The sequence below is a fragment of the Hevea brasiliensis genome, chromosome 17 (assembly GCF_030052815.1).
Source record: "Hevea brasiliensis isolate MT/VB/25A 57/8 chromosome 17, ASM3005281v1, whole genome shotgun sequence".
NCBI classification, from domain to species: Eukaryota; Viridiplantae; Streptophyta; class Magnoliopsida; order Malpighiales; family Euphorbiaceae; genus Hevea; species Hevea brasiliensis.
The window spans coordinates 22219277-22244937 of record NC_079509.1 but is presented as its reverse complement, the minus strand read 5'-3'; the positions used below and the strand labels follow the sequence as shown (position 1 = coordinate 22244937).

The 25661-nt window shown below is 32.7% G+C and overlaps 2 non-coding genes and 1 pseudogene across 2 annotated transcripts; 2 read left to right on the top strand and 1 right to left on the bottom strand.

Moving 5' to 3' along the window:
- The first annotated feature begins 5665 nt into the window (after positions 1-5665).
- On the top strand, positions 5666-5773 carry LOC131175737 (small nucleolar RNA R71). Its single transcript, XR_009145926.1, has one exon. It is a non-coding gene; the product is annotated as a small nucleolar RNA R71 (small nucleolar RNA).
- A 2969-nt stretch (positions 5774-8742) lies between these two features.
- On the top strand, positions 8743-17277 carry LOC131175266 (receptor-like protein 8; annotated as a pseudogene).
- Positions 17278-22751: 5474 nt separating this feature from the next.
- On the bottom strand, positions 22752-22858 carry LOC131175682 (small nucleolar RNA R71). Its single transcript, XR_009145874.1, has one exon. It is a non-coding gene; the product is annotated as a small nucleolar RNA R71 (small nucleolar RNA).
- Between the last annotated feature and the right edge of the window lie 2803 nt (positions 22859-25661).

Genomic DNA, 25661 nt, shown 5'->3' with positions numbered 1-25661 from the left:
CTGTCACATCTATTTAAACCCAATTTAAAGCACTAGTAATGAGTGTGTGTTTATCAAATGGAGCTAAATCAATAATCAATAGTGGTGATAATAGTTTTATTATAAATATGGTGGTGCACTAATAGTTGGGAGAATGAAAAAATTGCTCTCTTGCAACTCAAAGCTTGCTTCAACTATCCCAATAGAAGTTCCCAGTCTTCTTGGGGGACTGATGTGGACTACCGCAAGTGTATGGGTCGTTCAAGTAGTATAGAAAAAGATATCATTCCCACGGAGAGTTGTGTTTTCAATTGAATTTTTTATGTAAACTAAACTATGTTAAAATTGTATTTTAATCAAATAAATAAAAGAAATTTGGGAATTTGAAGCATAAGGTATGAAAATGCAAAACTAAATTCAAACAATGACTAATTTTAATAATTCGCAAAATAAAGAAATTGATAATATTAATAATGAAAATTAATAAAATGAGATTAAACTAAACACTCAAAAGTAAAATTCCAAGTAATAATTGATAAAAGACGATTCTAGAGTTAAGGGTTCATATTTAAGTCAATTTAGGATTTTTCCTAGCTAGCCCAATCCATGAAATTTATAGGTTTAAAGGAGATTAATTCTAATATCCTTTGAAAACTCTTTCGAGTAAGACAAAGTGTGTCTTAATTAACTTAATCCTACTTTTGTGGAGTTAAAATTAACCAAGACCCACTACTCCTATCTCCACTAATGTAGCAAGTACTATCAAGAGATTAAAGGTTTTTTTAGGGATGTAATGGGGCTATGGGGTTCAAAGTAAGGTTAAGAAGAAGAAGAAGGGTAAAAGGGATTTAAAGCATGAGAATATTTTCAATCTTGAAAATATAAGGTATACTTCTTTTTTTTTTTTCCTCTTTTTTTTCTTTTTCTCTTTTTTTTATAATTTTTTTTCTTTCCCTTTTTTTTCTTTTCTTTTTTTATAATAATTTTTTTATATATAAAGCGGAGAGAAATACACAATGAGAATTTTCAAGTGCTATCATATTTTACAAAATACATAAAATGGAGGGACACTTTGATGCTTTAAGTTTGTATCTTGTATCTTCTCTTGATGATTGTCCCTAAAAGTACCACCCCCAAACTCATTTCCTTTAATTACTTTGGGTGGATTTTCTTTCAATTTGAATGGCAATAATGAAAAATACACACATACTAACATTTTTACAGTATGATAAGCATTTCTTCTCCCTTTTATTATTATTTTTTTTCTTTTTTTTCTTTTTTTTTAGTGTACCTAATATTATAAATAATTATTGTCATGAAAAGGGTTGGAGTGTTTGGTTCATTGGCTAGGTAGCAATAAGGGTTTCAAGAAAAATTTGGAATATAAAGGCTCAAAGGGGTTTGCAAGAGTTAGTTGTAATAAAGGGAAGGTTAAAAGTTTAAAATAAGAGGGTTGCAATCAAGGAATGCCTAATCATCTCCCTTTTCAAGTACAAGCTGGTATTTCATCTCAAAAGGTTTAGAAATTTTATTCTAGGATTGGTGAGACATCACTTGACTACTTTTTATCTTATAGCTCTCTCTAAGCACTCTAATCTCTAAATGACTAGTTGGATGGCTTTTTGGCTAAAAAGATATAGGCAAAAGATGCACACTTCAAAACTTTGCACCTCTTAGGAAACTTTCAATCCACAAACCCAACCAAAGGTAAGCTAAATTACTCTTATAAGCAACTTCCCATAACTCAAAGAACTTGGCAAAAATTTTATTTTATAAATGCATGATTCCTAAAAAAAAAATAAAAATTGAGCAATGCATTAACTAAATAAAACAAATCTATTTGTAATATCTATATGGTATGATTCCTAGATAATGTGTAATGTATGTATATATGTACAATATAATGTATGCAATCTATCTACAATGTATATGTATGCTAATGAAATGGAATGAAATGTTTTTTTTTTTTTTTGTACTTTTCCTATATTAAAATGTGAAAACTTTTTACAAAAATCAAAATTAAAACATTAATGCATACCCCCAAACTCAAAATTGGACATTGTCCCCAATGTCTAAGGTAGTGCATAGTGAAATTCAAGTTAAAAATGAATAACCAGGTATTAGTGAAATGAAAAGCAAAGGTGAAAGGTTACCTGGCATAGGACAGTGATTTAGCAGCTTAAAGTGCATAATGCATGTTGCATAAGCAGATTGCATAAATTATGCAATTAGAGTGTTCTGTAAAATAAGTGCATAAGCAGGCTGCACAAGTTATGCAGCATACAAAACCTTGAAATGACTTGCGTAAACAACTACACAAGTTGTGCAGTAGACTAAAAACTACGACATAATTATATAATAGAAAAAATGAAAAGAATTGTGGGTCAAGAAGGAATATACATTAGTATGCACAATTGGAGCTCACAATCGTAAAGCAACAGTGAAAAGCCAAAGTTACCATCCATTCAATTTGTTCAGCAAACTAAATCAAAGTAAGTTAAATTTGTTCCAGCAACTATAGAAATGTAAACATTGTATATAAAGGGAAACTACTATAAGCTAAACAAGAATAGATAAAGAATCAATCTATTTTTATGGCTTTGCCCTTGTCTAAAGAGTCTGCTACTAAACTGGATGGGGGTGCTACTGTTGAGGTGGTGGTTGGGATGGAGGTGATGGTGCACAAGTTATGCAGATCCTTATGCAAGTTTCAGCAAAAATGAAATAACAGGAAGTTGAGTGATGCGAAAGTGCATAAGTTATGTACTAAGTTGTGCAGGTTTCGATAGAAATGAGAAACAGGACAAAAATGAAGTATAAAAACTGCACAAGTTGTACAGTTTGCCTATGCACAATTCGGCAGAAACAAAAGTTGATAAAATCACTTTGTAAACTTGGAAAATGCAAGAAAAAATGATTTTTGATGCTTAAAATCCATTAAAAATAGGAAATTTCACCCAAGAAATACATGAATCCTTAAAAATTAACATAAAAAAAATGCATCAACACATGTGAATCCAGATTAAAGCACATTCAAGTTCATGATAGCAATATTTTCTGCATAAAAGCTTGTGAACAGTCCATTTCAATTCAATACCTGCGGATTGACATTTTATCACATCATAAGCTTAGCAAGAACCTACACCACTGCACTACAATTAGAAAATTTCATTTATCCACAAAAGCAAATCATACATCCTCAATTTTGCCAATCAAATACAGCACCATAAAATTGAATGACACAACCCAATTGAGCTCACAACCACAAAAATGAACCACTCACCATAATACCAACATTAAAGACATAGATATATGAAGATAATATGCTCAACCTTAGCTAATAAGAATAAGCAGATAGTTGACAACATATGTTGTAGAATCAGCACACAAAAACTTCTTTGCACAAGCCAAAAGAATCTGCAACAAAGGCAACTAAAACAAATCAGTTTTGGGGAAGTGGGCAATCAAAATATCAAGTAAGAATAACTTCCCAACTGTGCAATAGCCTCTAGTCCTTCAAAATGCATCTACAAAAGCAAAAATTCAACAATGCCAAAATTGAATTTGAGGGATATTTAAAACAAAACAAAAATAATGCAAATAGAATAAACTTAATAAAAACAAAATAAGAAACTTGGGGTGCCTCCCAAGAGCGCTAATTTATGGTCCTTAGCTTGACCCTTGTCGTATTTCATGGTGGCTGAAATTGGAATTTATTGCCTCTGTTTCCAATAGGTGCTTCAATGAATCTATACTTCATTTTCTTTCCATCACATGAGAAGATCCTTGTTTCTTTGTCTAAAAATCCAACCATTTCTTTCTTGACAACCTTTGGTGCATCTTTTTCTTTGAGAGATGGTTGCTTGACTTTACTTTTCTCCACTTGCTCAACTTGAAAGATTGATGCCAAAGGACAAGGTGGATTACTCTTCAAATGTTGTGCAAATGCAGCCACTTTTGGATTTTCATCCTTGATACTCCCTTCATGGACAAGACAACTTTTAAGAGAAGCCTTCGGATAGCTCTTTCTAAAGTGCTCTGTTACTAACTCATCAACTATATCAATTCTCAAATAAGAGTCTACATCTTCATGTTGCTTCTTCTTATCATTGCCAATGTTGAAGACTAAATGATCCTCTCCGACTCTGACAGTAAGCTTTTCACCTTTCACGTCAATCAAAGCACCAGTTGTAGCTAGGAAAGGCCTCCCCAAAATGATTGGCATATGAGAATCTTTTTCCATGTCCAAAATGACAAAGTTAACTGGGATGTAGAATTTTCTAACCTTCAGTGGTACATTCTCCAAGATCCCTTCTGGATACTTAATTGATCTGTCTGCCAACTGAAGAGAAATGTGGGTTGGCTTAAGATCTTCCATGTTGAGCTTCTCATAGATAGAGAGAGGTATAAGGCTTACACTAGCCCCTAAATCACATAAAGCTTTTGTAGAACATGATTCCCCAATGTGGCATGGAATTGAAAAACTCCCTAGATCCTTGAGCTTTAGAGGAAGTTTCCTTTGGAGGATAGCACTGCATTCCTCAGTTAAGGCTACAGTCTCATAATCTTCAAGTCTCCTCTTGTTTGAGAGAATTTCTTTCAGAAACTTAGCATAAGAAAGCATTTGGGAAAGAGCATCAATAAAAGGCACATTTATATATAGCTTCTTCAAAACCTCTAAGAACTTCCCAAATTGCTTATCAAGCTTGGCTTTTTGAAATCTCTGTGGAAAGGGAAGCTGTGGCTTGTAAGGTTATAAAGGTATGTATTTCTCTTCTTTCTCTTCAACCTCCTCTTTACCTTTTCTTGCACTCTCTTTTTCACTCTCTTGTTTTTCATCTCCCTCAACATCTTCCTCATTTTCTCTCTTTTCAACTTTTTCACTCTTCTCATTATGCACTATTTTACCACTCCTCAGTGTGATGGCATGACATTGCTCCCTTAGATTTTCTATCTGACTAGGAAGTCTTCCCATTGATTTGGTACCTGAGGAGCTTGCTTATTGTGCAATTTGGTTTTCCAGCATCCTATTGTATGTTTGCATCTGTTCCAGCCTTGCTTTCATCTCTCTCATCTCCTCATCATGCTTAATTTGATTGGTAAGAATTTGTTATAACAAAGCTTCAGTTGTAGAGCCTTATTCTTGTTGTTTTGATAGAGGTGTAGGATTTGCATTCCTTTATTGAAAACCAAGTGGTGGTTGCCTAGGCTGTTGGTATTGATGCCCTTGTTATTGTGGTCGAAAGTTCTGAGTTGAAGCTTGATTTTGCTGATTCCCCTATGAAAAATTGGGATGATTCCTCCAACCATATGAAGGATAATCTACTCCACAACTCATTGTTCCTTCTGCATAAGCAACTTGTTGAGAACTTCCAGAACATGATGATGAACTGAAAAACATACTTAAATTCTCCATTTTCTTAGCAAGGACATTAGTGAGTGCATCAAATTTGGCATTGATCATGTTGAATGGATCAAGCTCATACATTCCAGTAACCTCTTTTGAGTTAGAGTTGACCCTCTTGGACTACTCCATAGATGAGCGTTCTTTGCTATTTTCTCTTACAACTCATAAGCTTCATCTTCATGCTAAATGATGAATTCCCCTCCAATTTGAGCATCAATGATTCCTCTGATAGTAGGAGTGACATTTGTGTAAAAATTTTGGTTTATCATCCATTTAAGAATGGCATGATGTGGACATTGTCTCTCCAACTCCTTCCATCTCATCCATGACTCATAAAGAGTCCCATCTTCTCTTGGTCTAAAAGCAATCATTTGATTCCTCAACTCTTGAGTTTTTCCAGGTTGAAAGTATTGGGCATGAAATGCATCAATGAGCTGCTCCCAATTTGTAATTGAGTTGTGAGGTAAAGAATTAAGCCAATCCAATGCTTTATCTTTCAAAGAGAATGGAAACAATTTTAGCCTTGCCGCATCATCAGACACTCCTGGTTGCTTTTGCATGTCACAGATCATAACAAACTTCTTAAGATGAGTATGAGGATTTTTTGAAGGATGACCTCCAAATTGAGAATTCTGAATCATTTGTAGTACTCCAAAATCCATCTTATAGCTATTTGCATCAATTCTTGGTCTTGCTATATTCTCTCTCAAGTCATCAAAATGAGAAAATGCATGATCCTTCATGTTTCTCCTAGGCACATTAGCATTTACAACTTCTTCACCATGAGCTGCATTTTCATTGTTTCGATGATTTCCAGCATTACCACCACTAATTCTAACTCTCTCATCAGCCATTTCTGCTTCAATTTCAATTGCTCTCAAGGCTTCTTTCTTTTTTCTGGTTTCTTTCTTGTTGGCTCTACAGAATTTCTCAATTTCAGGATTAAACAATAAGGATGTGTCACTTGTGCTTCTAGCTCTTCTCATAAAAGATTAAGAGTACCTAAAAAGAATAAACAAACACAAAATGAAAAGATAACGAAGATAAAAACTATAAACAACTAAAATTATCAAGAATTCAATCTTAAACAAACAACTTCCTGGTAATGGCGCCAAAAACTTGATGTGGACTACCGCAAGTGCACGGGTCGTTCAAGTAGTATAGAAAAAGATATCGTTCCCACGGAGAGTTGTGTTTTCAATTGAATTTTTGATGTAAAATAAACTATGTTAAAATTGTATTTTAATCAAATAAATAAAAGAAATTTGGGAATTTGAAGCATAAGATATGAAAATGCAAAACTAAATTCAAACAATGACTAATTTAATAATTCACAAAATAAAGAAATTGATAATATTAATAATGAAAATTAATAAAATGATATTAAACTAAACAGTCAAAAGTAAAATTCCAAGCAATAATTAATAAAAGACGATTCTGGAGTTAAGGGTTCATATTTAAGTCAATTTGGAATTTTTCCTAGCTAGCACAATCCATGAAATTTATGGGTTTAAAAGAGATTAATTCTAAAATCTTTTGAAAACTCTTTCGAGTGAGACAAAGAGTGCCTTAATTAACTTAATCCTACTTTCGTGGAGTTAAAATTAACCAAGACCCATTAGGTTCTTTAATCAATATATTAAAACCCTCTTAACCCTTAGTCTATTTCTAGATCTAAGTTAATTAAATCCAATTTCTTGATTAACTATCACTTGTTTTTCTCTTTTCAGTGCTTCAACCAAGGATTAAGAACATAACTTAATGGGGCCCTTCATTAAGCACGTGAATAAGCACACAAGAAATAGATTAAACCTCATAAATTTCATTAAACTGGGACTAACCTAGTTCAAATACACAAAAATAATCAAAATATTACATCCCTTACTCCAGAATCAAAAAAAACTATTCACAATCCATATTTAACACAAGAAATTCTAAGTAAAAGAGGAAATAAATCATGAAAATAAACTGAAACTAAAGAAACCTGGTAGGAGAAATGTAGAAAATGGTGAAGAAAAGAAGAAGAAGCTGGATTCTGCTCCCAAAAATGGAAGTCGGCTGCTGCTCTATTTTTCTGCCCCTCTCTCTATCTTCCTCTCTTTCTTCTTATTGCCAAAAATGAGGCACTATTTATACTTTCTGACAAATAACCCTACAAATGGTGTGTTTGAGGAAGGGATTCATGTGTAAAAATTCTTCTGGCAGCTCATTATGAAGACTTGCACAAGTTGTGCAAGCTTCCTATGCAGATTCTGAGTAAATTTGGTGGTTCCAGGTGCTTCCCATGATGCTGCATAAGTTATGCAGTAGCTTATGCAGTTTTCGGTAGGTTTAGGGGCTCTCTCCATGAAGCTGCATAAGCAGAGTGCGAGACTGCATAAGTTATGCAGCTTTCCGTGAAGCTGCATAAGCAAGGCATGAACTTGCATAAGTCATGCAATAACTTATGCAGGTTTCGTCAAGTTTGGGAAATTGCTTCTTCTCCCTGTGCAGAACTGCACAGCTTATGCAGTAAGTTATGCACATTTCAGCTATTTTGCATTCTTGAACTTTCAAGCTTTGTTTTTGATATCTTTGACTATAGGAATCACTCCTCATTGGCATAATTTTTTTTTAGTCCCTAAAAAACACTATTTTACCTACAAAATAAAACAATATCACAAATTAACCCAAAAATTGATAATTATGGAATACTATCTAAATAACTAATAAAATTGGCTAAAAGTGACTAACAAGTGAATGAAATGGCCATGAAATCTAACCTAAATGACTATGCAAAATGCATGTATCAGGGACATAGAGTGATTGTTGTAATTAGAAGAGTGTAGAATGTAGCCTCACCATAGAATAAGTTTCCAAAGTATTTCTTTCAAATACAAGGAATTAGAACTTGGGAGATTGGTATCTAAATGACTCTATGTTTCTGCCCTTTGAAGAGCTTAGTGCTCTTTACTTGAGTAGCAATCGCATAGCTAGTTTTGAAGGACTGTCAAGACTCAACAATTTGAAGATTCATGATTTAAGTGAAAATATCTTCATCCATAGTATCCTATCATCTCTAAATGGTATTGCATCTATAAAGTCACTATTTATATACAACTTTAGATTCAAAGGCATAGTCAGTATACAAAGTGAGCTTGACATTCCTCCTTTCTCCTCTCTTCTCAAGTCTCAATGATCTTTATGCTATTACTGACATTAATTATATAACATAATTGAATAATCTAACAATCTTAAAGGTATTAAATATGGGACGCAACAAAATTGAAGGCTTTAAGTCCCTTCATGGTGTATGAAAATCCTCAATCCTTTGAATATATATTTCCATTTACAAGCCCTTATTAGGTCATTTTGTTATGAGAACCCATGGATCTTCTCTCTCTGCAGATGTTAAAGGTCTCAGCAACTTAAGCATCCTTTTACTGGATGATGTGGCCACCAATGGAAGCATTTCTTTGCAATCTTTGGGAGTATTTCCATCCGTTAAGACGTTTTATCTAAGAGGGAATAATATTATTGAAGAAACAACCTTAGCTAGAGGTGAAAATTGTAGAAATGATATCTGAAATTTCATTCTTAATTCTATATTCTTGTTTACATTAATATAATTAAATTTGTGCACCTTTCCACTAGAGTTTGATAATTTGATGAACTTGGAAGAGTTATTCCTGGACTACTCCTCTCTTGATGAGGAGTCCTTTTAAAGCCTTAGAGCACTACCTTCTCTTAAACTTTTGTATGGTACCCTGCCCATTCAAGGTATATTCAACCTCTCAATCCCACAATTATGTACATGATACATGATTTCCTAATCTTTAATTTATGAAGCGTTTGATTTGGTCAACTTATCATTTTCAGTACCCCACTTCCAAAATAAATTATAGTTCCATATTAATTAAACTATTATCTAAAAATTGTTGCAGGCTTGTCTAACTTAAAAAATTTGGAACATATGGACTTGAGTTTCTCTACTGTCAACATTCGCTTCCTGCAGATTATTGGATTGCTAACCTCCCTTAAGACTTTATCTCTGAGAGGTTATTAACTTATTGGCACCTTACCCCATCTAAATGTGATGTTGATAAACCCACCTGCTCTATAGGTGATTTCTGGTGAATTAGAGCTCGATATATACCTAAACTTCTGTGGAAAAAAAATTAATTTTCAGGCCTGTGCCAGCTAAGATATCTTCAAGAGCGAGATATTAGCTTCAATGATCTCAACGGCACTTTGCCTTGGTGTTTGGCAAATTTGACATCCTTTTAAATATTAAATCTCCATATCAATCACTTTAAAGGAAATATCTCCTCATCTCCTCTTAGAAATCTTGTATCCCTTCGTCAATTGTTTCTTCAATACAATAATTTCCAAATTCCAATCACACTTTCACCATTTTTTCAACCATCAAAACATAAGCACCTGGATATGAGGAATAATGAAATACATTCTAAAATGAAGGGGTCAAGTTTGACCCCAAAGTTCCAATTAAAGTCCCTTGTCTTTTCTAGTCATGGTTAGGGCAAAGCATTTCCCAAATTCCTCTACCATCATTATGACCTAAAATTCTTTGAAATATCGCACATAGAAATGAGGGATAGTTTTCCATATTGGATGCTAGAAAACAACACAAAATTACAAACACTTTATCTAGTCAATGATACCCTTTCAAGACCTCTTCAATTGCCAATTCGTCCTCATATGCATATGTCAGACTTGGATATTTCCAAAAATATCTGCTATGTTTTCAATGGTAGCATTGCCAATGTTAACATCTTTGAAAATGCCAGGAAATGGTTTCAATGGTAGCATTCCTTCTTCATTTAGCAACATGAGTCCATTGGAAATTTTGGACTTATCTAACAACGGATTGTCAGGTGGGTTTCCTGAACATTTAACAATGGGATCTTTCTTGCTATAGTTTCTTATATTATCAAATAATATGTTGCAAGGACAAATATTCTCAAGAAAAGTTTACTTAACAAACTTGTGGTGGTTGTTATTGGATGGTAATTTGTTCAATGGAAGTATCCCAGGTAGCTTATCTAACTGCTTCTCTTTAACTAGGTTGTATGTGAACAAAAACCATCAGTTTGGAAGGATCCCAAAATGGATGGGAAATATGTCTTCGCTTGAAGTTTTAGACCTCTCTGAGAATATTATATCTGGAAATCTACCTTCTAACTTTAGCCCTTAATAGTTGTAGCAAGCTTATTTGTCTAAGAATAAATTGTGGCGATCATTGAAAGATGCATTCGGTGATTACTCTGAGATAATGACAATAGATCTTAGTTACAATGTTTTGACAGGTATTATTCCATATTGGATTGGCAGGTTTTCTCACTTGAGCTATCTTATCTTGAGTCATAATGTGCAAGTTGGATCAATTAAACTTGATTGATCTTTCATACAATAATCTCTCTGGTCATATTTTTCCTTGCTTAAAATTTAATAGTGAGTGGAATAGGCAACAAACTACTAATTCAGCTCCATCTCTTGATCCCATACAACAATCTTTAGAGTTTATAACAAAGAGTGTATCCTATTAAAGCTTCCATATGTGAGTCATCGGGCTATGTTTTAACCAAATAAAAATCTCTCTTTAAACATTGAGCTCTCTCTTCTCTCTAAAGTTTTTTTTAAACTCGGTTTAGTTTTCGACGGAGGTCCGGTCATATGGCTGATGACACTCCCCTTCTTTCTGTCTTTAGTTTGTAGTTTGTTGCTTTCTCATTTTCTTTTGGTTTTGTTTTTGTTTTATTCTCCAATTGTGGAGTTCAGTACCCCTCCTTGGATGGGGATTTAGCCGCATCAGGTTTTGTTAGATGAAGACTAGATCTTGTGCTTCCTTGTGAGGGATTCTTTAAAGATTTGAGATGGGTGAATCTGCAATAGCCATATCTATGGCTTGACTTTGTTGGTTGGTACCCTCAAAGGACGGGTGACCGTCCTGGCTAGATGAGATTGTGACGCCAGAGCTCCGCCACGTCTGTTGCCGGCTCGTTTGACATCTCTTGGGTTCGTTGCTCCTTCGGCCGACACTACTCTTTGCCTTGATACTCTACCTTTGGTTTCTTTGCTCTGCGACTTTATTATTTATATTGAGTGGATGCATGTTTATTTGTGGTGAAATCCCAACAGTCTACGTTGCCAAATGATCTATGGTTCCCTTTGTAAGCTGGTTTCTTTTGCTATGGTGAGGGGAAGATGGATCTTTTGGAAGATGTGCTTTATGACTTTAAGGTTTTCGACCTGGCTACTGTTTTGATAGTTAGGCTTTCTACCAATCTTTGTATGGACTGGGGCTCAGTAAAGTATGCAGGAGCAGGACTATGGCTTAGAGGGCTAAGGGCCCAGAGTCTTTATGATGTACATTTGTTCTCTTATGAATGAATGGTTTATTCTGTTAAAAAAAAAAAAGTGTATCCTATTCTTTTTAGGAAAGCATTCTCTCTTACCTTTGTGGAATCAATCTCCTTTGCACAATGACGAAGTTCGAAATTTAGTTCTGGAGACCCAATTAAAATATGTTATTTATTAAATAAATAAAGTTGACAAGAGAATTTTTACAAAAGTTAATATATTGTTACAATTAATCTATAATTGAAATTAAACACCTTAATTTTTTTTAATAAAATTGATTTGCTAAAAATTAAATGAAATTGTTATTAATTTAAAATTAGAATAAATGTTTTATGTTATGAATTACTATGATGATCTAAAATTAAAAAGTTTATCCAATTTATCTAAAATTCATTTTTTCCAAAATAATCATGAAAGGTAAATTTAATTAAAAAATATAAAAAGTTATTTTAACCTTCCTGGTTTGTCACAAGATATATGTATAGAAATTGTTATTACTTTAAAATTAGAATAAATGTTTTATGTTATGAATTACTATGATGATCTAAAATTAAAAAGTTTATCCAATTTATCTCAAATTCATTTTTTCCAAAATAATCATGAAAGGCAAATTTAATTAAAAAATATAAAAAGTTATTTTAACCATCCTGTTTTGTAACAATCGGGCTCCCACCACTAGAGGAATTGTCCGCATTGGCCACAAATCTCACGGTTTTGTCCCATTGGTGGAATGGAGAACTTCCTAGGAGGTCACCCATCCTAAGATTTCTCTCAAGCGAGCACGCTTAACCCTGGAGTTCTTCCAACTCTCCAGGCCATTCTACCAAAAGGCGCCTCTAGTGATTCGTTCCCCCATCTTATATATCATTACTTTTTGAATCCAAGACCATCTCCGTGCTTTGCCGATGTGGAATTTGCCTAAGGGACCTTTCTCCCCCCCTTTCGGGACTCAGCGTCCTCACTGAGTTTTACCTCACCATCGCTCAAGAGGACACGCGAGTGGCTCTGATGCCAATTGTAACGATCGGGCTCCCATCACTAGAGGAATTGTCTGCTTTGGCCGCAAGCCTCACGGTTTTGTCCCATAGGTGGAATGGAGAACTTCCTAGGAGGTCACCCATTCTAGGATTTCTCTCAAGCGAGCACGCTTAACCCTGAAGTTCTTCCAACTCTCTAGGCCATTCCACCAAAAGGCGCCTCTAGTGATTCGTTCCCCCATCTTATATATCATTACTTTTTAAACCCAAAACCATCTCCGTGCTTTGCCGATATGGGATTTGCCTAAGGGACCTTTGACATTAGACTGGAGAATTTAGAGTCCAAATCTGCGAAAGTGTCAGAAGTGTACAAGATTGTCACCTCCTCAGCAATGCATATAGATAGGATTCATATAGATCGTATTATGTATTTTGTACATTATAATTAGTTATTATTTATAATGTAAACTATGAATTGTATGTTGAAATATAGATTGTGGAACTGTAAATAAGTTGTAGATCATGTAAATTATGAAATTATGTTATTATTTTGTGAATTATGTAAATTAAGGAAATTTAAAAATTTTGCTTATGTAATTTGAGAATGTTTACATATGAATTGAGTATGAATAGATTTGTACAAATGAGTATGTGAATTACAAGAATTGAATGTGAGATGAATATGATGAGCATGAATGATATTTTTATTGTAAAATATTATTGAAAATTTCAAGCAGGTGAATAGTGAAAAATACATCAACTGATAATAAAATAGAAAAAACTCCACTGGTTTCTCTCTAGAAAAATAATTGATATTAAAATATAACGAGATCAAATTATTAAAATAATAAAGTAAGACAAGATAGGGTGCTCCTGCACCAAATGTAGCACACTTCACTTGGCTACACTGTAGTCAGGTGAGGGTTGTTATATATATATATATATATATATATATATATATATATAAAGTAAGTAGCTACCTTATTTGATTTTGAAAATGTAACGATTAAATTATTGGTTTCATTAAAATGATTAAAATTTAATTGTTTCAATTGAAATAGGGGTGGAATTAGAAATCTATCATTGGAGGGAGAATAAATATTAATAAAAAACAAAATGAAGTTTTTTATAAAAATTATTATATATAACTAAAACAGGTAACACTTTTACTAGAGAAGGTTAGTTTTCTCTCTTGTTTTAAGGGAGAGAAAATTTCTCTCCAAGTTTTTAGTCCCTGTTTTCTTTTCTTGGTTTAGCTGAGAAGTCTTAGCTGTCTTCCCCTACCTTTCGGGGTAGGGGAAGAGTTCACTGTTTTGTTATCCGAACAGGTGAGCAGGTTAGCTCTCCCTCATCCCTGAGATTGGCATATATATGATTGGTAGGTTGTTTTGTGCAGGTAGGAAGAAAGGAGAGCACCTATAGGACCTGCTTTTGATTTGGTTGAACGGTGGTGTTGCTATCATGGGGAGAGAAGGTCCGCAAAGGAGTCCACTAGTGAGAGACAAAAATGGCCAACCCAAAGGCTATAAAGATTGAAATGCCTTGGTCTGATGCTATTTAAGCCTCTATCTTCTTAGCATATGCTACAGTTTGGCTAGATCTAGTGGCCTATATCAAGCAGTGGTTGAGGTTTCCTGGTGTTTTGGTATGTGCCAATTGTTTGCCTTTATTGTGTTTGAGTTTCTTCGCCACTGCTTTGCTCCAGGTAGTGTCCGTTTGCTTAAGGGTGAATAGCATTGTGTTTTACTGGTGACAAGTGTCCTAACGGGAAATCCGGCAGATCTCATATGATGGTTTCATTTTTTGGAGAAACTTCTTGAATCCTATAGGCATATGGATTTTGGTGGTTTTATTGTTTTTGGTTGGGTCTCTCTCTATAGTAAGATTTCTGCTGGAGCTGGATTTGAAACCTTATTTTATTGTAACTTTTTCACGTAATCCTGACCATTTTGGGCCTTGTTTAATGCAATTCCATATTGCATGTTTAAAAAAAAAAGGTGACACTTTTATTGTTCTTAAGAACAGTAAAAGTGTCACCTTTTTTTTTTAAACATGCAATATGGAATTGCATTAAACAAGGCCCAAAATGGTCAGGATTACCATTTTACCTCTCTCCTATGCTTTTTCTACAAACTCATTTTCTACTTTGTGGGCCATTTGATTTCAGTGTCGTTTTTTACCGTCTAATTATATTCCACGTCTAATTAAATTAATGTAATTTAATTTCCATTACATTAGTATTACCATCACCAAGTCTCTTTGTTGTAATTTTTAAAGAACAAAAACTATTTAACATCTAATATCCTTTTTGTTAAATTAAAATTAAATTGGTTTAATTTAAATCTAAAATTGAATTAAAATAAATTGGCCTAAATTTATTTTTTGAATTGAATTAAAAACGTTAGATTCAATTTCATGTTAAAATTGAGTTACTTAAAAAAAATTGGAAAAAAAAATTCACTATTAGATTTAATAAAAATTAAACCAAATAAAAAATAACTCTAAAATTCGATTCCAACTTTTTTAAAAATTAAACTGAATTACTAATTTCATTCAGAATTGTACTGATCAAACCACGGTCACTGTAAACCAAATCTCTTATTTTTTTTGCAAAAATATGTGACAAAAAGTTTACAAATGGCAAAATCGATCACATGAGAAAACCAAGAATTCATATAACGCTAAAATTACTTCCTTAATCCTATATATATATATATATATATATATATATATATATATATATATATATATTAATTTCTATTTTAAACAACTTATGTATATTAATTATTTTTCTCATTTCAAATTTTATTTTAATTTCAATTGTTTTTAAATTATTTAATTATTATTTTCATTAAAATAATTTTGAAACAATTTTATTTATAATAAAGTGTAGTTCACTATTTAAATAATAGTGTTGTGATAATTTAACCTATTGTGGTTCCTTACTTTCAATATCTTTATTTTTTATTTTTGCATAATATATCTTTAAATATTTTAATATACTACTCTATTTTCTTTTTCTTTTCAATGAGTTGAATTTTTTTTAAATATAAAAAATATTTAAACCCTTTTAAATTTTTATTTAGATGTTTAATTTTGTTAATTGAATTTTCAAATTCCTATTTATCTAATTTAATTATTTAAATTATTTTATTTTTCTGTTATTCTCATTTTAATTTTTTTTAATTAGTTGACAATTTTATACACTAATATAATGTTGATGAAATATAAGTATTTCATCTTATTACAATATGAAAATATAATAACAAAAAAAAATTTTATCTATTTTAGCAATATTTCTTGCACTTTTTTTTTTCTTTGCTATAAACAATATTTTAAAATAGTAAGATTTTGTCTCACATTATTATATTTTGTTATAATATTGTAATTATTATCATTATTATCTAAAAAAATTAAAAAATATTAATAATTTTTTTCCATAATATCTATTTAAAGTTGTTAGCAGTCTATTAAATATGTAAATTTAGTTTAAAAGTAATAATTTGCTCTTAAATTCTACTTTAATTTACAATATATTTAATTTATATTTCAATAACTTTTTTTTAAAATAATGTGCATATAAATTATTTTTTTTATTAAACTTATTACCATAAAAATAATGTTAGACTTTTTTTGAGATGAGTTAATTAATTTACTTTTTGTAATCAGTAATACAATATTCTTTTGTAATTAAATCCTATAATTAAGAATTTTTTAAATATCAATTTATATTCTATTCAATATATTATAATAAATATGAAATAAATATTATATTATTAATATTAATTGATTTTGAATTAAATTATACATATAAGTGATATGTAATATAATAAATGATATAAATTTTATTTTAATTGAATTGATTAAATAACTATATTAAATATTAATATATAATATTTCTGTTTATAAGATATAAGTATAATATTTTATATTATTATAAAAATAGAATTAGATATATCTTTAATATAAATATTATTTATTTATTAATTATATTTATTATTAATATTAAAAAAAGTATTCCGCAACATGGTGCTGGTTATTACAACTTGTATAATGACTAAAATAAAAATATAAAATATTAAGAGATCAAAATTAAACTATGAATAAAATTTACACAAAGATAAAAATATTGGAGGGACAAACAATAATTTTTTAAAAAATACAAATAGTAATATTTTTGAAAAAAAAAAGCATTAAATTTATGATATGGAATATTTTGATGATAGATTATAAAATGAGAAACTGTTTTATTTGATTTTAAAAATATATAGACTAAGTTGTAAACTTCACTAAACATTAAACATTAAAGTGTAAATTATCCTAAAAAATATTTATTTTTAAAAAATTACCACTATACCCTAAAAATTTTTAAAATCTCAAGGAGGCGCAGTGCCCCCTTGGCCCTAAGCTCCCTCTGTCCTTGCTCTTGCAACAATTTGATGGGAGAGATTCCCACTAGGATTAGAAACTTTAGCATGATCCAAGTATTGAATTTGTCCCACAACATCTTGATAGGATCAATCCCACCTACATTTTCGAACCCAAGGCACATAGAGAGTTTAGATCTTTCCAACGACAACTTGGAGGGGAAAATACCTCCTTAGCTTACTGAATTATATTTTCTTGTTGTATTCATTTTAACGCACAATAATTTATCTGATAAGACTCCTGAAAGTGTTGCACAATTTACAACGTTCAATAAGAGTGGCCACGAGGAAAATCCTTTCCTTTATGGAATGCCACTGAAAAAAGTTGTAGTATTGCAGTATCTTCATTAGTGCCAAGTACTTCAACTGGTGATAAAGAAGAAAATGGCTTCATCGACATGGATGCTTTCTGTGTAAGTTTCATAGTGTCTTATTTAATAATTCTGTTAGAAATCGTGACAATTCTGTACATAAATTAATATTGACGACTAGCATGGTTCTACTTTATAGAGGCGAGCATCACCTGTTGCTACTACTTTATTGTGGACAATGTTCAATTGTTCTCCAAGTTCAGTGCTTTTTAGCATTGTGTTTGTTAGTATAGAGTTAGTTGTAGTTAAAAATGCTCCATAACAATCGAAGATTAAATAAGCAATTCTTGATATCAGACATCATAGGCATATTTCTTACAAGACAACATGTAAAATAAACGGTTACACTTGCATCATCATTATCATTTTTTAATATTTATATTAGTTGTAAAAAAAAAAGATAAGAACATTGCGACAAATATGAGATTTGACAAATTAATTAATGTACCATTACGTTTTTTGTTGATTGAACCATGATTGTGGTTTGAACATATAAATTCACAGTTTGGAGATTACTGTAACGCCACGGACCAATGCATAGTTAATAAATTATATTTAGGTTTAGCTTTTCTATTTTTGGCTAATTAATTAAACAATTTTACTTTAGTATTCTTTTCTTTTTTTTCCTTTAATTTTAGCCATTCAAATTGATGTGGCCCAATCGTAGGTGCATGGGTCGCACAAGTAGTATAGATAAGATATCGTTCTCTCGAATAGTTGTGTTAATTATTGAATTTTTTATATAGAAATAAACTAGTTTTAACTAAATCTAAACTAAAAAGTAATTAAATGAAGAGATCAGGAATTGAAGGGTATATTTGCAAATGCAATAAAGAAATTATCTATATGGAAAATTTTAACTAAAATTGTAGGAAATAGATTTAGAAAAATGAAATAAGGCAGGAATTTAAGTAATAAGCAATAAAAATTAACCACTAACAATGATAAAAGGATGATTCCAGAGTTTTGGATTTTATATTTAAGCTATTTGGGATTTTAAATTGATTATTCAAACACATGGAAATCATGGGTTTCAAGGATATTAATTCTTAAATCTTTTAAATACTCTTTTAAGTGAGACAAAGAGTGCCTTAATTAACTTAATCCTACTTTTGTAGAGTTAAAATTAATTAAGACTCATTAGGTTCCTTAATCAATCTATTAATCATCTTAATCATTAGTCTATTTCCAGATCTAAGTTAATTAAGTCTAATTTCTTGATTATCTATCGCTGAGTTTTCTCCTTTCGGTGCTTCAACCAAGGATTAAGAATAATATTTAATTGGATCCTACACTAAGCATGTCATAAGGTACACAAAAAATGGATAAAACCTCATAATACCCATAAAATCTGGATAAATCAACTCAAATCCTTAAAATATCTCAAATATTATACATCTAACTTTAGAATCTAAAAAGAACTACTCACTACTCATGTTTGATACAATGATTTTAGCAAAATAAAGAAATAAAAGATGAAAAGAGAATTAAAATTGAAGAAACCTGATGAAAGAAATGTAGAATATGGTGGAGGAGAAAAAGGATGGAGATTTGCGACTCCTTTCTTGCTCTCTGAATCTTTCTTTCCTTTTTTTGTCTGCTGCCCCCCTTTTCTCCTTTTCAAAATGAGGTAATAATGCATTTTTATATCCTCTGACATCAACCCTAAAAATGGACTAAAATGGTGTTTGGTGAGATCATACACGTGTGATAAAATCTTACCTCTTCAGTCAATTAACGAGGAATTGCATGGCTGAAACTGTGCTTATGCAATCTTTGTGCAGAGTTAGAACTAGACAAAATGAGTAAAAGTAGGTTTGCATAGCCATGCACGTCTCTATGCATTTTTTAGTAAGCTTCAGAGAGTTTCCGTAAAGGTACATGAGCATTTGCATAAGCTATACGGAATATTATGCACATTTTGGTAGGATTGGGAGATATTTCGGTCAGTTGCATAAGCTATTGCATAGCCTATACGTGAAGCCATGCAGATTTCGGCAAGCTTGAATTCATCCTCCTTGAAGGTGCATAAACTATGCAGAAAGCCATGCACATTTCTGCAGAGTTGCAATGCTTCTCCGATCTCTTGCATAAGATGGTGTTAGTAGTATGCCCTAGGGTATATCATTTAGTATGTATCTTATACATATTTTGTTAATAAAAGGCAATTTCACTTTTCCGTTTACATAATATATTTATGTGTAATAGAAAAGGTCCATTGATATTTTGTTAGAAATTCTATTCTTAAGTTGTTAAGAATATGAGTGACAGTATTATAGCACAAAGTATCATAAATTAGTTCACAATCGAGGATACTTCACAAAGGACATGACTTATCCAGAAAGATTGTAATCATATTTGTTCCCAAGATATTTATATGAGATATAAATAAGATGGAGTGGTGAGTCTCATGCCACATAACAAACATGATAGGCACTTACACATGACAAGTAGGCCGAACCAGTGACGCATATGACAAGCACATGAAGTTTACTCTTGTCAATGCATTGTCATATATCATATCAGTGCATATAATCTTTAGACCTGAGATAACACAGTTACCTTGTATATAGGTAGTTTGAGTTTGATACTGCTTTCATACTTGTACTATGTATGGATATATGGGCATGTGTTGGCTCCTACCAATCATATATGGAGATAAGTATTGATCAAGATGGAATCTGTTACCCTAAGTAAATAGGGATAAAATCTTATGTTCATTTAATTGTTCTTGATGTTTCAAGTTCCTAACCAGGATAAACAAATTTAATCAGAAAAGAGTTGCTGATGAGAAAATCTTTTTAATTAAGAATTAAAATCAAAAGAGAACATAATGTTCATGGTAACATACGATTGGGGTTTTGTAACAGAGAGATTCTAGTACATGGTAACATACGATTATAGGTTCATTTAAGGTATTCCTTGTTACTGATTGGGTGGCCATGGCTGTTACACTCATTTCATATAGGCATTTTAGGGTAGTTTTGCATCCATTTTGCCCTTATATTTTAGTATATTTTATGTTTTTAGCTTTATTTTAGTTTATTTGTTAATTTTAGATACTTTATATTTGATTTTTGTAATTTTGTTGTTTTTGATAGGATTTTGTGGCAAATCGAGGATCAATGAGTGCATTAGGAAGTGATTTGAAGAAATTTGGGATTCTTTAAGCATGGAGGAAAGTTGAAGAAATCAAGCCTTGAAAGAGCAAACCAGCCGAAATTTGCTTGAGACCTTGCTTAAGGTCATGCTCAGGGTAAAGCGGCAATGCTTAAGGTGCAACACAAGTCAAGCATGAGCAGAAAAATCCATTTTACTATAAGTCTGCCGAGATTTGCTGAAGGTCTGCTTAACCTTAAGCAGACAGTGCGACCAGAGGCTAAATTTGCTAAGAAGCTGCTTAGGGTTAAGCCGAACCCTTAGCATGATGCCCAGAACGTGAATAGTGCTGCTGACTTGGATAATTTTACACCTCATTTTCCATCCACTCCTTGCCTTTTATTTACTTTTAGGGTAACTTTTAGGAACCATATAAATTTATCATTTCCTTATTTTTGCCATAAGAGGAAGAGAGGAAAAACAAAAAGGAAAGAAAATATATAGAAAGAGGTAGAGGAGGCGCCATTTTCTCTTGGAGGAGGAGCTGCTGCACGAGTTTTTGAGCTCCAGAAACCAGAGACCTTGGTTCTTCCACCTGGGTTTTCCTATTTCAGTCCTTTTATCATGTTTTTCTTTATTCTTCCATCTATATTTCTTGTAAATACCATCATGAGTGAGTAATTTCTTTAGATTTCAGAGTTGGGAAATATGTTTTAGATTAATTTGTGGATTTGGATTGGGTATTTCCTTATTTTACATAAATATGAGTTTTGATTCCTTCCTTGTGTGCTTGATTTACTTGCCTAATGTTGGTACCCATTGGGTATTGTGTTAATCTTTGATTGAAGGACCGAAAGGTGAAAGTCATTGATAGTTAATCAAGGATTGGAACTTAAAATCACCTAGATTTAGAAATAAACTAGGACTTTAAGAGGAATTAATTATTGGTTACAAAACTTAATGGGTTTTAAAATAATCAAATACATACGAAAGTAGGTTTGGTTATTTTAGAATACGCTTTGATTTGCTTGAAAAAGATATCAAAGGGATTTAGAATCAATTTCCTTCAAACTCTATTTTCTTTTAAAAATTGGAATGCCCAAGACAAATCCCAATTAATTTATGCATAAACCCCCAACTCTGGAATCACTTTTACCATAATTAAACTTTCGTTTAAATTACCCATTGTTAATTCTAGTTTAATTGCGAGCTAGAATTAGAATTTATTTGTTTGCTCTTTACCCATTTCAATTAGATTAATCAATTTACCTTGCTCATTTACATTTACCTTTTATTCATTAATCATTAGCCCAAATAATCGCTTCATTCATAGTTTAGTAATCAAACAGCAAATCCTCGTGGGAACGATACTCGATTCATCACTTTATTACTTGAGACGACCCGTATACTTGCGGATTAGTCACATCAAGTTTTTGGCGCCGTTGCCGGGGATTTGATTTTTGCTTGATATTGAACGATTGTTTGTTTGGTTAATTTGGGCATTTTATTTTATTTTCTTTTTACCATTTTACTTTGAGAGTTTGTTTATTTTTTTGTTTTTCAGGTGCTATATTTTATGAGAAGGACAAAAAGTGAAGAAATCAATTTATTCTTTGACCCAGAAATAGAGAAGACAGCAAAGGCTTTAAGAGCAGAATCTAAAAGGAGAAAAGCTGAAATTAAAGCTCAACAACAACAAGAAAGAGCACAAGAGCAAGAGCAAGTACAAGAAGAAATGGCTGACAACAACAACAACAACAATAACAACCGCTCTGTGAAGGATCATGCCTATCCTAACATTGGAGATTTCATGCCAAGTATCACAAGACCAAGGGTAGAAGCTAATAATTTTGAACTGAAGCCTGCACTCTGTCAAATGGTACAACAAGCACAATTTGGAGGAAATCCAAGTGAAAGTCCACATGTGCATCTGGCACACTTTCTTGAGATCAGTGATATGTTGAAGATAAATGGAGTTTCTGATGATGCAATTAGACTCAGATTATTTCCTTTTTCTCTGAAGGACCGAGCTAGAGAGTGGTTACATTCTTTGCCACCAGGTTCTATCACAACATGGGATGAACTTTCTCAAGCATTTTTAGCTCAATATTTTCCACCAAGCAAGACAGCTAAGCTGAGAAATGAGCTGACTTCTTTTAAACCTAGAGATGATGAGAGCTTGTATGAAGCATGGGAGAGGTACAAGGATTTGCAAAGGAGATGTCCACATCATGGGATTCCTAAGTGGATGCTTGTTCAACACTTTTATAATGGAGTTTCACCAGCTATTAGGAGTACAATTGATGCATCTTCTGGAGGTGACCTTATGGAGAAATCGAAGATGAAGCTTTTACGCTCTTGATAAAATTGCTTATAACAACTACCAATGGAGTTGTGAGAGGAATGAGATCAAGAAACCAGCTGGTATGTTTGAGCTTGACGCCATGAATATGATTAATGCTAAGTTTGACGCTTTGACAAAGAAGATGGACAAGTTAAGTATGAAAGTAGATTCTTCAGCCGGAGGTTCTGGTAATACACTAGAAATTGAGTGCAAATGTCAATTGTGCAGCAGATTTTTCTGCACTTAATCAAGATTTTTCAAGTGAGCAAGTGGATTATGTGGGGAACTACAATCAAAGACCAGGTGGTAACCCATTTTCTGCAACTTATGATCCAACATGGAGAAACCACCCAAATTTCTCTTGGGGAGGTAGACAAGGGCAAAATTAGAATTTTCAAAGAACCTTACGGATATCAACAAAATCAGAATTTTCAGTGAGAATAGAGGGCCTCCTCCGGAATTTCTAAACCTCAAAATGTACTGCTCCACCTCTACCACAACAAGCACAACTAGACAAGACAGCTAGATTGGAATCTATGATTGAAACTCTACTTGTGAGCCATCAAAGTCAACAAGAAATGATTTCTCAATTAGCATCTAAAGTGGATCAAATGGCAACACACAACAAGATGTTAGAGAATCAAATAGCTCAACAAGCTAGCTCTTCAAGTAATAAAGCATTTGGGAAGCTTCCTAGCCAACCAGAAAATTCAAGGGAGCATTGCAAGGCTATTACATTGAGAAGTGGAAAAATATTGGAGAATGGGGATAAAAATATTGAAGAGAAAGTTGAAGAAAAGAAAAGCAGAGAAGGAGATGAACAAACTGAAGTTGAAGTTAGAATTGAAGCTGAGAAAGAAAATTCAGTGGAAGAAAAAGGAAGTAAGGAGAGGGAGAGCAAAGAAGAGGAGCCCAAATATGTTGCACCTAAAGCCTACATGCCACCTTTACCATTCCCACAAAGGTTTCAGAAAGCAAAATTGGATAAACAATTTGGGAAGGTTTTTGAGGGATTGAAGTCTTTGCATGTGACTATTCCTTTCACTGATGCCTTAGCACAAATGCCTTCATATGCCAAATTTTTGAAGGAGATTTTATCTAACAAGAAGAAATTGGAGGAATTTGAGACTGTAGCTCTCACGGAAGAAAGCAGTGCCATTTTGCAAAATAAGCTTCCACCCAAACTGAAAGATCCTGGGAGTTTCTCCATACCATGTCACATTGGGGATATTAGTATAGATAAGGCTTTGTGTGATCTTGGAGCCAGTGTTAGTCTGATGCCATTGTCTATCTATGAGAAAGTGAAGATTGGAGAAATGAAGCCTACTACCATATCACTACAGTTAGCAGATAGGTCTATTAAATTTCCAATTGGAGTAGTTGAGAATGTTCCTCTGAAAGTTGGGAAATTTTTCATACCAGTGGACTTTGTGGTATTGGAGATGGAGGAGGATGTACACATTCCTATTATTCTTGGTAGACCTTTCCTTGCTACTGCTGGAGCTGTGATTGATGTAAAAAATGGGAGGCTTACATTAGAAGTTGGGGAAGAGAAAGTTGAATTTAATTTGTTTCAAGCAATGAAAAAGAAAGATGATTCAAACTCATGCTTGAGAGTTGATGTGATAGATGAAGAAGTTAGAGAAGTGCTTAAAAAGCAACATCCTAAAGATCCCTTAGAAGCTTGTTTGGTTCATAACATCAAAAAAGAGGATGAGATTGAAGAAGCTGCAGAATATGCTATAATTTTGGAAGGAAATCCACCATTGCCTATGGCTGATATTGAAAAGATTGGGGACTTGAAGCGAGAAACGACTTCATCATCAAAGTTTGAAAAAGGTGAAGCACCTAAGGTAGAGTTGAAACCTCTTCCAACAAATCTCAGGTATGCTTTTCTAGGGCAATATTCTACATATCCTGTGATTGTTAGTGCTAAATTGACTGATTGTGAGGTTGAAAAATTATTGAGAGTTCTTAGGAAGCATAGAAGGATAATTGGTTATACCATTGATGATATTAAAGGAATACATCCTTCTGTGTGCATGCATAGAATTTTGTTGGAAAATGACCATAAAGCCTCTCGAGAATCACAAAGGAGATTGAATCCAAACATGAAAGAGGTTGTGAAAAAGGAGATCTTGAAATTGCTTGATGCAGGTATCATTTACCCTGTTTCTGACAGCAATTGGGTAAGTCCAGTTCATGTTGTACCTAAGAAAGGGGGCATCACAGTAGTTAAAAATGAAAATGATGAACTAATACCTACAAGAACTGTAACTGGATGGAGAATGTGTATAGATTATAGGAAATTGAATAAGGCAACTAGAAAGGACCATTTTCCATTACCATTTATAGATCAAATGCTTGAGAGACTAGCTCATCATTCTTATTTTTGCTATTTGGATGGCTATTCAGGGTTCTTTCAGATCCCTATTCACCCAGATGATCAGGATAAAACTACCTTCACATGTCCTTATGGTACCTTTGCATATCGAAGGATGCCATTTGGACTATGTAATGCCCCTGCTACATTTCAACGATGTATGATGTCCATATTTTCTGACATGATTGAGGGTATTATGGAAGTGTTCATGGATGATTTTTACGTATGGTAAATCTTTTGATGAATGCTTATCTAACTTGTCTAAGGTTTTGCAGAGATGTGAAGAGTTCAATTTAGTTTTGAATTGGGAAAAG